This window comes from Hyla sarda, chromosome 3 (assembly GCF_029499605.1).
Source record: "Hyla sarda isolate aHylSar1 chromosome 3, aHylSar1.hap1, whole genome shotgun sequence".
NCBI classification, from domain to species: domain Eukaryota; kingdom Metazoa; phylum Chordata; class Amphibia; order Anura; family Hylidae; genus Hyla; species Hyla sarda.
The window spans coordinates 130,850,168-130,864,047 of record NC_079191.1 but is presented as its reverse complement, the minus strand read 5'-3'; the positions used below and the strand labels follow the sequence as shown (position 1 = coordinate 130,864,047).

Below are 13,880 nucleotides of genomic sequence, written 5' to 3'. Positions count from 1 at the left end.
CTTTTCCCACCACAGCAGAGCTGCACAAAATTCATCATCCTAAATAAGATGCACGCTAGTCAAACCCACCACCCAAATAAATGTGGGAAAATAGCTCTACCGTAGACATTCTTTGATAAATCTGGGGCATAGAGTTAGAGAGACACTTTGGGGAAAACTTTTTTCAGTCCTTGACATTGGCTTGGCAAGGCTAAACAGCTGCCCTGCTACCCCCCTCTTACTAGGCAGCTTTGTTTCCTGATAAGTTGGGGGTTCTGGTCCCACTGCTTTTCAAAGTGACTAAGCAATTCACGCAGTGCTAGCTGTGTGGACCAGAAGTCACTTTTTCTATGTTACCCTGTAGAACTTACTTTGAGGGTCTCATATAGTCACTTACAGTGAGTGATTTCCAGCTCACACAGCAACTGTTGAACGAACCAACCGGCCACTTCAGAAATCACACTGAAAAGGTTGTCTCATAGGGGAATATAAGAGGAGGAGCGGGATGGCTGTTCAGCTTATCAATGCCAATGCCAGGAACTGAAACAAGTTTCTCTTTAAAGCACTTTCATCAATGAAGAATGATCAGTGGAGAGATTGTCTGGCAGCTCTGGTTGCCACATTATCTTGCATTTTAGATAGAAATTAAGTTGGTTCTCCAAAGCACAAAACTGGTCATTCTTAGAACAGAACACAAATGGCGTATTTCACCCTATTTCCATAGTAATTTGGAGGAGTCGTATTAGTTCAGTGATGCAGATGCAAAATCATAGAATGTGGACAAACAGTATTTGTAGAGACCCTTTTAGGAGTCCAATTTTCTTTACCCAGAAACAGAGTCAATATTATCAATTGGCTCTGTCTAGAGCCAATTGATAAAAATAAACTATCACATGGCTCCAGAAGGAGAAATATATATATATATATATATATACACAACCAAAGAATACGGGGGAGTGGCTACCTCCATGTTGGCTCCTGCACCCCACCCACCTCTATTAGATGTATATTAGGTGCCTTGGATGTTTCAGACCTTGCAATGCCTGCTGTACTGTTCACGCAGAGGCATATTCATAGTGTAGGGTCCGTCCCAGAATGAGGTCACCTTACCGTGGTGGGACGGTCCACGCTATTTGGCGCCAAATTTGCAAGCTAAATACCTCATAATTTCATAGTTTCATATTTTCATCTATTGCACTACAGCTGTATAGCTTTTCATGTTCTATCTATATACTCATGTTTCATCTATATCTTTGTGCTAGCAGTGTGCTGCTGTATTCTCCTGTTGCTGTATATATATATATATATATATATATATATATATATATATATTTATTTTTTTAAACCAAATTGAGATGCTTTTTATAAATGTGCATTATATTAGGCATGGTGAATTACTAGAATGTTACCTTTCACGTAATTACTATAACCACAAAACACAAGATGCTACATAAAACTATATCAGTTATTGTATTGTATGTAAATACACTACACGTCAGATCAGATCATCTGACAATGCCTTAGTGGCCCTCAAACAGAAAACAAAGTAAAGCTAGCTGGTCTTCCCATCATCATCGCATTGATAAAAATCAATCTGTCATAATGTGGAGAGCTCATCTTAGTGCAATCTGTCTGCAAACCTATACTCATCATTAACCATTAGCCTTATCTTTATGCAGCATTTATCTGTGCAAAACAGATAGGACGTGACAGGCGATATGAAATTACACAGGGGCGGGAACAAAGCCCAAAATAAATAAATATCTGGAAAAATGTTTCTTAGAGTTATGCAGATGACATTAACATGCCTGGAGTGGACCGTGAGGAAGTGAAATCCATTAGTGTCTGATACTTTTTGACAAACATTATTGGGAGATAAAATGACTTCCATATGATGTTTGTCAGATGTCAGTAGAAAGGATATATATATTTCATAGGAAAATCAAAAATAATGGATGAAGAAAGCTAAGGAGCCGCAGAAATCAATGCTGGTTCTGTAAAAGTCCTTGCTGAAAACGAAAATGAAGAGACATTCCAATAATAGTTGAGGTCTTGTACGGAAACCAGATGCTCAATTGCTGAATACTCAAAGCAGCCAATGGCTTTTAATTCCTCCTTCTGCATTTACTGATTTCTGCTTATTCCTCCTAGTTTACTCAATCCCACGTCCATTACAATTACTTGTTACTAGACCTACATTTCTATCCTTGCATGATACCTAAAATGTACAGTCATTTACCATGCAAAAGAGAACAGATTTTCCAAACTAACCATTTTTGTGTAAGAAGAACAGACCCTACTTTGGACTCACTTATCCCGTGAACACAATGGATGTAACTCCTGAAGAACATCTACCTCTAGCACTGTATTACAATAATATTATCAGTGGAAGTTCCAGGCATATGAGCTGCTATGACCCCCCATCTCCATTTATGAGGTGCAGTAAGTTAAAACTGTGGATGATTGAAAAAGAGAAAGACGAACGAAAAACAGAAGACCAATATAATGAAAGGACTTTTATGTCATAGATTTTACTATCTTTACACCTCTAAACAATTTAAAAGGGCCTGTAGTGTTACAATACATACCCCTAAGCACCACAAAGACCTACATGAAAGCCAGGAACTAATAAGGAACAAGGCTGCCCTACTAGGACCAGAAAGACTTTTCATGGGTGGCAGTGCCCATTCCATATAGGCAGCCACTCTCCTTGCAGTGGAATTACTGTACCTCTCAGAACATACCAACTTGTTTAAAGGGGTACTCCAGGGGAAAATAATTCTTTTCAAATCAACTGGTGCCAGAAAGTTTAACAAATTTGTAAATTACTTCTATTAAAAAATCTTAATCTTTCCAGTACTTAGCTGCTGTATGCTCCACAGGAAGTTGAGTAGTTCTCTTCGGTCTGACCACAGGAACTGTCCAGAGAAGGAGAGGTTTGCTATGGGGATTTGCTCATACTCTGTACAGTTCCTGACATGGACACAGGTGTCAGCAGAGGGCACTGTGGTCAGACAGAAAAGAACAACTCAACTTCAGCTTCCTCTTTAGCACATAGCAGCTGATAAGTACTGGAAAGATTAAGATTTTTTTTTATAGAAGTAATTTACAAATCTGTTTAACTTTCCGGAGCCAGTTGATATAAAAAAATAAAAAAAAATTGTTTTTCACTGCGTTACCCCTTTAAAGGAGAACTATCCAGCAGGACAAATTTTCCACTATACAATAGTGTTTGTCTCCTCCCTGTACCTCTACAAGAGTGCCCGGAGATCCAGCTTTCAATACATGAAGAGCAATTTTTGGGAATATGATTCGCCTTCCTCAGAATGCACATGTATCTACATATGCAATCAAAGGAAGGGAAATTATGTTTCCAAAATGTGTCATTGCTCTTTATGTATCGTCTTTTGTTATTGAAATATAACCCACATGACATCAAGTGGACTTTTGTATGAGCAGTGACAACTTCAGTGCATTTTTCTCAACTATGGGTTTCCGCAGAGAATACACCGGCGCCTTGCAGCTCATCCACCACTGGAGTGAGGTTATATACAATACACCAAGAGGGTCAGTAGGTGAGAGTCCTACGGGTTAACCTCCCTAACTATATCACACGAGGCACTGTCCTCTGTTTTATTCCAATCTTTCTTCATCTTAAAGGGGTTATCCACCATAAGGTGATAATTGACATGCTTAGGAAGGATCTGCGCTTGTCTTGGGGCTAAATGGCTATGTTGTGAGATTACCATAACACTGTGGCTAGCTTTTTGTGAACTGATATTTCCTGTTTGACTTTTCTTTTTTTTTTACTACAAATCTCACAATTCCATTTTCCTCCCACCCACACATCAGCCACCCCGCCCATTGAAACATAAATGAGCTGCATCCATTCAAAAGACCTGTGGTTTTCAATCAGGGTGCCTCCAGCTGTTGCATTAGTTGCAGATTGATCTCTCCACCCATTGAAGCAGACAGGCTCTCTGTCATTAGCTGACTAGTGAGTCAGGTCTCGGCCGCTTTGCAAGCTGGGAAAAATCTGAGACAACAGTCATTTTGTATGCTGTTAAAAATAAATATTGGGGTGAAAATCACAGAATTGTGAGAAAATGGTCACACACAGGTACAGATACTATATTATGAACTACACTAACTTTACAGCCCTTGTAGCATAGTCAAATAAATAAAAAATCCTGGAATACCCCTTTAATATACTGTACACACAATGGTCTGTTTGGGTATTCATGCTTCCGTGGGAATTTTTTCACTTTTCCTATAAACTCCTGATTAGAAGACCCACTTAATATTGATAAGTCACAGAAAGAAGAGTTACATAGAAAATGTAACATATAATACCTGCACCAGGGAATTAATTTTTTTGTGATGTTTTGTGTGATGTTGTTTATAAGAAGTAGTGTAAATTTTATTAGACAAAGGTTTATTAGTTCGATAACAAAAACTGTTGTATTTTGAAAATCTGCTACAGAACACCTCAAAAAATGACCAATTGTATTTATCCTGAAATCTTGTAAATTTTATTTTGAAACATTCTAATTGTATAGAAGGGAATATGTTTCAGAATCTATAGGCTTTTACTATAAGGTAGTGTTTTCTAAACAGTGTGGAGTCATATTCAAAACATCACAAATTTTGCGTTTCGTGCCAAAATTTTGGGGCGAAAAAGTTTCCATCAGATATTCAAAGTCTTACATGAGAATTATCCCAAGGTTTACACTCGTCACACCAGTTTTGCAAAAGTGCCCGGCTTTCCGGGCATGCTGGGAGTTGTAGTTTTGCCAAAGCTGGAGTCACACTGTTTACAAAATATTGCTATAAAGCAAGTGAAACACCAGTTAGACAACAACAACATAACATAACTTCTATGTTAAATACCAATGTGTTTAATAACAATAGGGCTCTGTTATGAAGGAAACCACTAAAGCCGTCCAGCCAAAAGGCAGTTATCCATATCATACACTAGGTGGCAGTACTCTGCCAGATAAGTGATGAGAAGGAAAGGATCTGCTGGAGACAATGATGGGGCTTCAATATAGAATCTCGGAAACTGATTAATCAGAAAAAAATGTCATGAATGATAAAGTGACGGAGGAAACGTTTTAAAAGCACACAAGCTTACACTGTATAATGTGTAACTCTGCATTACACCGCCCTATCTTTTACTGTATAAGCTTTTACGTCTGCTCCCCCTCCAATTAGTTTGCAGTATTACGGTGATCCTACGCTTATTGTAAAGTGCAGTAAAATAGGTTACCCCTAGATCAATAACGGGTTACATCAAAAGTCCATAAATTTGACATTTACGTTGTTGTATATGGAATATATATATATATATATATATATATATATATATGTAAAAAAACAAATTTAAAACACATATATTATTGTAAATTAACAGTAAAAATGTAACCCAAATGTGCGGACTGATAAGGGCAAATCAGACACACTCAGATATTTATTCACTATTGCATTGTGACATTCTCTGTGTTTTCCGTGGTATTTAGTATAAGAAAAAAATGTGATACTATAAACCGGTGATCTCCAAATTGTGTACCTCCAGATGTTGAAAAACTAAAACTCCCAGCATGCTTAGTTTTACTCACTTAGTACATTTCTCCCCTTATTTACTCTTTATATAGCACCCACATATGCTGCAGTGTCGTATAGAGAATGCACTCACATCTGTCCCTGTATCACACATACTGTATCCTAATGTCTGTACATGAAACATGAAGAGAGTTCTATGAAATTGCCCCTAGTATATATAATTAAACTAAAGAACATGGGTACAAATGACGTTTGGCAAATTTATGAACCCATTGACCCATAGTAACACCATTCTGTGATGGCTATAACAAAACTGATGAAGCCACAGTTATGCCTAATTTATTGTGGCCAAAAATGTTTGTTGCAAAACATTGGCATACACATCCACGGGCCGTCAGCTGGCAAACACATGTCTAACTGCGCTAAATTAATTGTGTCATAGTCTCATGTTTGATGAATTTGTAAATGATATAAATAAATTATTATTATTTGTGCTAAACCTGCTCCTACAACACACAAAAAAAACAATTACATTTGTAGGCTTCATATCTAAATCGTTATAAAGTGTGTTATTGCTGTCTATTGCACTTAATCAAACCTATTTATCTATTGCAATTAAATTGATTTAAAAAAATTAATAAAAAAAAATGGTGGTGTAGACTTGTGTAACAATTTCATACATTGTGCAAAAATGTAAAATGTAAAAAGGAGCAGTTGTTAAACACATTAGGACTGCGAATCACACAAATGCAGTGAAATATGTTCTGCTACAACACTTTTACAAAAGCCCTTACAGCTACTTCATGTGAACAAGCACAAAATGTTTGGGCAAATATCCAGTTTTTATGCAATCCTAAGAGTATGTTCACACTAAGGAATTAATGAGAAATCATTTCAGTCACAAAATTCTGCAAATCTGCCATCTTCTGCTTGGCGTGGAAATTGTGTGAAAATGGCACAGAAAAAGCGGAGAGTTTATTGAGAAAATCAGAAGGAGATCAGGAAATGCAGAGGAAGTTCTGCCACTTCAGGGGTTTGATCTGCGCAGAAATTCAGCATCAGTTCTGCTCCAAATTCATTTTGTCAGGAAAAATAAAGTCCTATTTACTTCAATGGGCTTTTACCTGCAGATTCTGCCAGATGAATGAACATGCTCAATCTTCTGATGGAATGCGGTTGCACAATGGAATTTCATTCATGGAATTTCCTCAGTGTTAACAGAGCGGCGAAGACCATTAAAGTCAATGGAACTGCCATTTAAAGGGGTACTCTGCACCTAGAAATCTTACCCCCTATCCAAAGGAATTGGATCTCCCCCCCCCCCAAATCTCTGTGTAGCATCCGGCATTCATTTAGAATGCTGGGAGCGGGCGGCAGGGGTCGTGATGTCATGGTTACACTGCCTCAATGTAAGTGTATGTGAGGTGGTGTGGCGGCCATTGCACCCTCTCCTATAGACTTGCATTGAGGGGGCATGACGTCACGACCCCCACATCAGGTGTTCGGAACAAAAAATTATGAGCGCTGGGGCAGCGGAGTACCCCTTTAAGGCGACATTGGAGCTGAATAATGTCCACTAATTGGAGCATGAATAATGTCCACTAATGATAAATCCCCCTCATACGCTTTCAGAGGGTGAAGGAATCTTTAGAATAGTGAAGCAGCTCAGGCGAACACATTACATAAATGCACACACCATTGTTCAAACCAAGGACCCCACTCCCAACCATTTTACCGAACAAAATGTTGCTTTTCACAGAAACCCTGTACAATAAAGAAAAGACAAAAAAATAAATAAGTAAAATTATATATATATATATACCTACACTGTAGAAGGAGAAGCAGCAACACTCTAAACAGCATAAGCAGCATTCGGGTGCTGTAGGTACATGGTCCTAGTTTGAGCGCCAGATGAGATATAGAGTAAAAGACGACCATAGCACTCACAAGATGAGGTGAAGGAGTAGCTTTATTTTATCACAACACAGCTGGCAATGTTTCGGCTATGCAACTGCTGCCATTATCAAGCAACATGAGAGTGGACATAGGCTATTATATATATGCAGAATCGTGATTGGTAGATTGATAGAGGTGGAGCATTCATTAGGCATTCTGACAATGCATATGCAAATACAGAACACAAAGTATCATCCCCAAAGGGGAGTGCCATAATAGTGTACAGTGAGATAGTGGATAAAAACTTACTAGGGGCGGAGCTGGATGGAGGAGACTCACATGGAGGAGGAAGCCATCGGCGCCATGTTGTGGAGGCAAACTATACTGCGCCTGTGTCGGGAGGAGCAGAGAGCAGTAGGAACCAGAAATTAGATTTGCGCATGCGAAAATAATGCAGCGATGCCAATGGGTAAATGGGTGTACAGGCGACAGTTGCCTGTACACCCATTCACCCATTGGCATCACTGCGCTATATGTGCAAGCGCTAACAGCGCGTGTGCAAATCTCATTTCCGGTTCCTCCTGCTCCTCCCGACACAGGAGGTCGTCTTTTACTCTGTATATATATATATATATATATATATATATATATATATATATATACACATATATACATATATATACACACACACACACACACACATATACTAAAAAAATACATAGCAAACACAATAAAATTAAGTTATCCCTATGTTTCTGAATACATAAATTGCTTACAGTCACACACTTACTGTCCAGCCCTCGTTCCCATTGGCCGCTAACATTCCCTAATTAACATTGTGGAGATGGGTGAGGTGCCTGCATGTCATCTCCAGACACCCCAGAACAACACATGAGCTGTCACACTGCGGGCCAGACCACCTTTGTCACAGAGATACACTGTTGTCTTCTCCCTTTGCACACACAAAAGATATGTAATTCAATGCTCAATTTACCCTTGTCTCGTAGGAGATTTTTTCCCTGCTAATTGATAGAAATTAAGCCATTAATCAAGCCACGAGCCATCATTCAGCCAAGAGAAGATGAATACAAACTTTCATAATAACCACCTTCCCCATTTTAGTGTTCATTAGCATTAATTTTTAATGCAATTATGCTATTCTTTTACGCTGAGCTCATAAATTACTGCTCTTTTGTTGCTAGCTGGCCTTGTAAAAATCCAAAGTAATGCTCGGGGCTGTGATCTTAAAGGCAATTACTGGTCCCTCTTACGCCTATGTTTGCATCGCATATAACCTCTATGCACAGAGCGCTCTGTGACAGGCATGCCCACAAAAAAATTATATCATTTTAGCACATGACATATGTAATTGAGAGACAAATGGGGGGGGGGGGGGGGGGGGGAATAAATAAAAACTAAAAACAAAAACTGTCTGGTTTTCCTGGTAGAAACCAATCACAGCTCAGCTATTGTATATTAACAGGCTCTTGTGATATGAAAGCTGAGCTATGATTGGTTGCTGCGGAAAAAAACTGACATTTTTGGTTTTACTCCTTTTAATTATTCCCCCTTATATTCCATTTATCTAAAGACTACATCTATCACACATACCTGCTTCTTTTTCCTGTTATATATGGAAAGTCATGAACCTTAAATATATATATATATATATATACATATATATTAGGGATCGACCGATTATCGGTTCGGCCGATATTATCGTCCGATAATCACGATTTTGGGCATTATCGGTATCGGCAATTATCTTGCCGATAAGAAGATAATGCCCCGCCCCCCGCCGCACCGCGACCGCCCCCCCGCACCGCGTCGCAACCCCCACCGCACCGCCTCCATTGCCTCCTCCATCCCCGGTTTTATTATTACCTGTTCCCGGGGCCAACGCTACTTCTGGCTCCTGCTGCGTCCTGCGCAATGATAAGTGACGTGACGTGCGCGACGTGACGTGCTGTGCGCAATGATGAGTGACGCGACGTGACGTCACCGTCAGTGTGCACAGTGACAGCTCAGGAGGACGCCACCGGAGCCAGATGTAGAGTGGACCCCAGGCCCAGGTCATTATAAAACCGGGGATGGGGGAGGCAATGGGGCCGGGGCGGTGGGGGGTGCGACATGGCGCGGCAGTGGGGGGAGCGGTGCAGGGGTGGCGGTGATAGGACCCCCGGACAGGCAGGGGGAGAGTAGCGGGTGGCGGCGGCGGTCTATGGCACCGCAAAAGCCACTGCAGTGCATTGATTTAAAGCGCCTGCTTTAAATCAATGATCTGCAGCGGTGTCGCGGGGGGATAAATAGCCGATAACTTATACCGGAATATCGGTATAAGTTATCGGCCCTAACCTCCACCGATTATCGGTATCAGCCCTAAAAAAAACGATATCGGTCGATCCCTAATATATATGTATATAGTATGTATATGTTGTGGGAGATTAGCTCCTTACAGCCAGGCAATTAACTGCAAAATGGCAGTCAGATACAGTGACTTGGAAGTAAAGTTTAAACGTACAATACGTAAAATACAGTCTTCACAAAATATAAATTAAAATCCTGCTTGTTCAAGCTCTACCTATATAATTATCTTCCCTATCTACGCAGGTGGCTTACTACCAGCCACCCAACAAACAACAAAACAGTAAGCAAATGTGTTACTTACAGTCAAATGTCAATCAAAATCTCCCTTTTTGAGGCTGCAAGTGTCAGGACTCCAACTCCCATCAGAGGTAGAGGTTCCACACAGCCTCGGCCTTCAGATTAACTTAAACCTTGTCTTAAAACTCATGAACTAACTGTCTTCTGCACCTGAGCTCATTTTGACCACACTGGAAACCTGGATGTGCCAAAAAGGAAATTACCAACCTGCCTTTCATTCCATAAAAATCCAGGCCTGAAAACAGACTTTACCAAAGTCCTCAGTAGCTTAACTATTCTAATTTTCCGTAACTATGCTATTACATACCTAAGACTTATCAATTATGAATAATCATCCGTTAAAACTATTGGCTATACTAAGAACTTCAAGTTGCATTACAGTGACCCCCCGACTTATGATGGCCCCGACATATGATCATTTCAACATATGATGGCCTCTCAGAGCCCATCGTATGTTGAAGGCAGCATCGACATATGATGCTGCTGTGCAGCTATCTGACAGCGCTGACAACTTCAGCAACTGACAGATAGTTGTTTAATGTGCCCCGTTCTGCCTCCTGTTACTCACATTCTGTCCAGCTAACTCACGCAGGCTTCCACTGTGAGCTCCGTGTAAGCCCCGCCCCCCCCAGTGCAGCCATAGCCAATAGCCTGCAGCATCTTGCTGTAGGCATCCAATGAGCTGCTGGCTGCCCTCCCCTTCCTTTCCTATAGAGCTGTAGTCGGCAGGATCGTAATGGAGGACATTCTGTCCCCCCTGAAGGTATTTAAAGAACTGTACAGTACTGTATGCGATGTCACACACATACAATACATATACACACTATACACCCCATACATCAATGTTTCCCTATCAGTGTGCCTCCAGCTGTTGCAAAACTATAACTCCCAGCATGCCCAGTCAATGGCTGTACATGCATGCTGGGAGTTGTAGTTGTGCAACAGCTGGAGGCACCCTGGTTTGTTAAACACTCCCCATACACTCCACATACAATGGTCATCCCAGAACCAATTAGCAGTTTCCCATAGAGATATGTATTCAACATACAATGGTTCCAAGGCCCCAGAACCAATTACCATTTTTACATAGACATATGTACTCGACATATGATGGTTTCAACATATGATGGTTCTCCTGGAACCAATTAATATCATATGTTGAGGGACCACTGTATTTATATTTTTGAGACATTATTGTCAATGTCAAATCACATGTGCATTACAATCTTTATGTCATATGAACTATTAAAATGTCCTATTTATTGCTTATTTGTTGTAAAACCCAATAAAACTATTGAGACTATTTAGAAAAGTATGATCCTTTTAATTACAAGCACACCTACAGCTTTAAAGAGGTTATCCGGAGTGGCCCAGAGCCAGGGGCTTGGTCCGGCAGTAGTGGGGCTGCCTGGCCACTGGGTCGCTCCCCCCGTTGGGCATGGGGTCTTGGAGGCAGTGGTCGCCGCCTGGGGCTAGGCCAGTGTCAGGTAAGGGACCTACTCTAACAAGGTGGCCTTGACGTGGCGAGTGGGCTTGTACTTTTTGATCAAAATGTATACTAACAACCTGTTAGTTTATGAAATTATGCTGAGAAGCAAATAGATCAAATTACAAATGGTGGATATGCGGCTGTCTTTCTCTTTTTGTGTTGCACATTTGTGGTCTCTCCCTCCTTCCACAGCCAGCACTCCACTCCACCCATTTGGCCCAGTGGTTTTTCATTAGCAGGAAACTGCATAAGGGTTTCCTCCTACCATTCTCCCAGCCCTCTGGCAGTGAGCACATGGTAGGTTTCATACTGGTGTGGTTCTATGTGGCGGCCATTGTTTCTGTGATGCTTTGTCTGTGGGGTGGAGTGGCCCAGAGCCAGGGGCTCGGTCGGGCAGTAGTGGGGCTGCCTGGCCACTGGGTCGTTCCCCCTGTTAGGCATGGGGTCTCTGAGGCAGTGGTTGCTGCCGGGGGCTACGCCAGTGTCAGGTTAGGGACCCACTCTGACTAGGTGGCCTTGACGGGGCAAATGGGCTTGTACTTTTTGATCAAAATGTATACTAACAACCTATTAGTTTGTGAAATTATGCTGAGAAGCAAGTAGATCAAATTACAAATGGTGGATGTGCGGCTGTCTTTCTCTTTTTGTGTTGCACAGTTATCCACCATAAGGTGATTTTAGTATGTACCTGGCAGACATGCTTAGGAAAGATCTGTGCTTGTCTTGGGGCTAAATGGCTATGTCATGAGATTACCATAATACTGTGGCTAGCTTTTTGTGAACTGGTATTTCCTCTGAGTTTTCTTCTTTGCCTACAAATCCCATAATTCCATTTTCCTCCCTCCCACACATCAGCTACCCCACCCATTGAAACATAAATGAGCTGCATCCATACAGGAGACAGCTGCGGCCCCGTACAGGAGATCACAGGGGGTCCCAGCGGTCGGACCCCCGCGATCAAACACTTATCCCCTATCCTGTGGATAGGGGATAAGTGTTAATCATGCTGAAGATGTCCTTTAAGGGGTTAAATCAACTGGTGCCAGAAAGTTAAACAGATTTGTAAATTACTTCTATAAAAAATTCTTAATCCTTCCAGTACTTATTAGCGGCTGTATACTACAGAGGAAATTATTTTCTTTTGGGATTTCTTTTCTGTCACGACCACAATGCTTTCTGATGACACCTCTGTCCATTTTAGGAACTGTCCAGAGCAGCATGTGTTTGCTATGGGGTTTTTCTCCTGCTCCAGACAGTTCCTGACATGGACAAAAGTGTCAGCAGAGAGCACTGTGGTCATGACAGAAAAGAAGTCCAAAAAGAAAATAATTTCCTCTGTACTTATCGGGTGCTGTATACTACAGAGGAAGTTGAGCTGTTCTTTTCTGTCTGGAACTGTCCAGAGTAGGAGCAATCCCCATAGCAAACCTCTCCTGCTCTGGACAGATCCTCACATGGACAGAGGTGTCAGCAGAGAGCACTGTGGTCAAACTGAAAAGAACTACTCAACTTCCTCTGGAGCATACAGCAGCTGATAAGTACTGGAAGGATTAAGATTTTTTATTAGAGGTAATTTAAAAATATGTTTAACTTTCTGGCACCAGTTGATCTGAAAAAATCAGATTTGTTTGAATAGTCTCAAAGAGTGTAGGGCAATGTTTTCCAACAGGGTGCATCCAGATGTTGCAAAATTACAACTCAAAGCATGCCTGGACAGTCTTTGGCAGCCTTTTGCTGTCCAGGCATGCTGGGAGTTGTAGTTTTGCAACACCTGGAGGCACCCTGGTTGGGAAACACTGGTGTAGGTTGCCCCTAGCTGGTAACACCTAGCAGGCTATGTAGGTTCAGTGGCAGTGGGTGGGTCAGCTTTCACTTCCTGACTGTCTCTCAGCATCTGCTGCAGGGACCCAGATGATGAGCTTTGAGAACATAGACGACTCAGCCAGAAACTGAATATCAAATTAGCCTATATGGAGACATCTAGTGGCCTGAATTATAACAGACAAATATAAGGTGAACACCACAATATTTTTATGTAGTTGACAGTGTCTCTTTAACCCCTTAAAGGGGTTATCCAGGAAAAAACTTTTTTGGGATATATCAACTGGCTCCAGAAAGTTAAACAGATTTGTAAATTACTTCTATTAAAAAATCTTAATCCTTTCAGTACTTATGAGCTTCTGAAGTTTAGGTTGTTCTTTTCTGTCTAAGTAATCTCTGATGACACATGTCTCGGGAACCGCCCAGTTTAGAAGAGGTTTGCTATGGGAATTTGCTTCTAAACTGGGCG

The 13,880-nt window shown here is 41.1% G+C and overlaps 1 protein-coding gene across 3 annotated transcripts in view; it reads right to left on the bottom strand.

Moving 5' to 3' along the window:
- Positions 1-13,880, bottom strand: part of RSRC1 (arginine and serine rich coiled-coil 1) — a 378,613-nt gene that overhangs the window by 21,591 nt on the left and 343,142 nt on the right. The window lies entirely within an intron of this gene.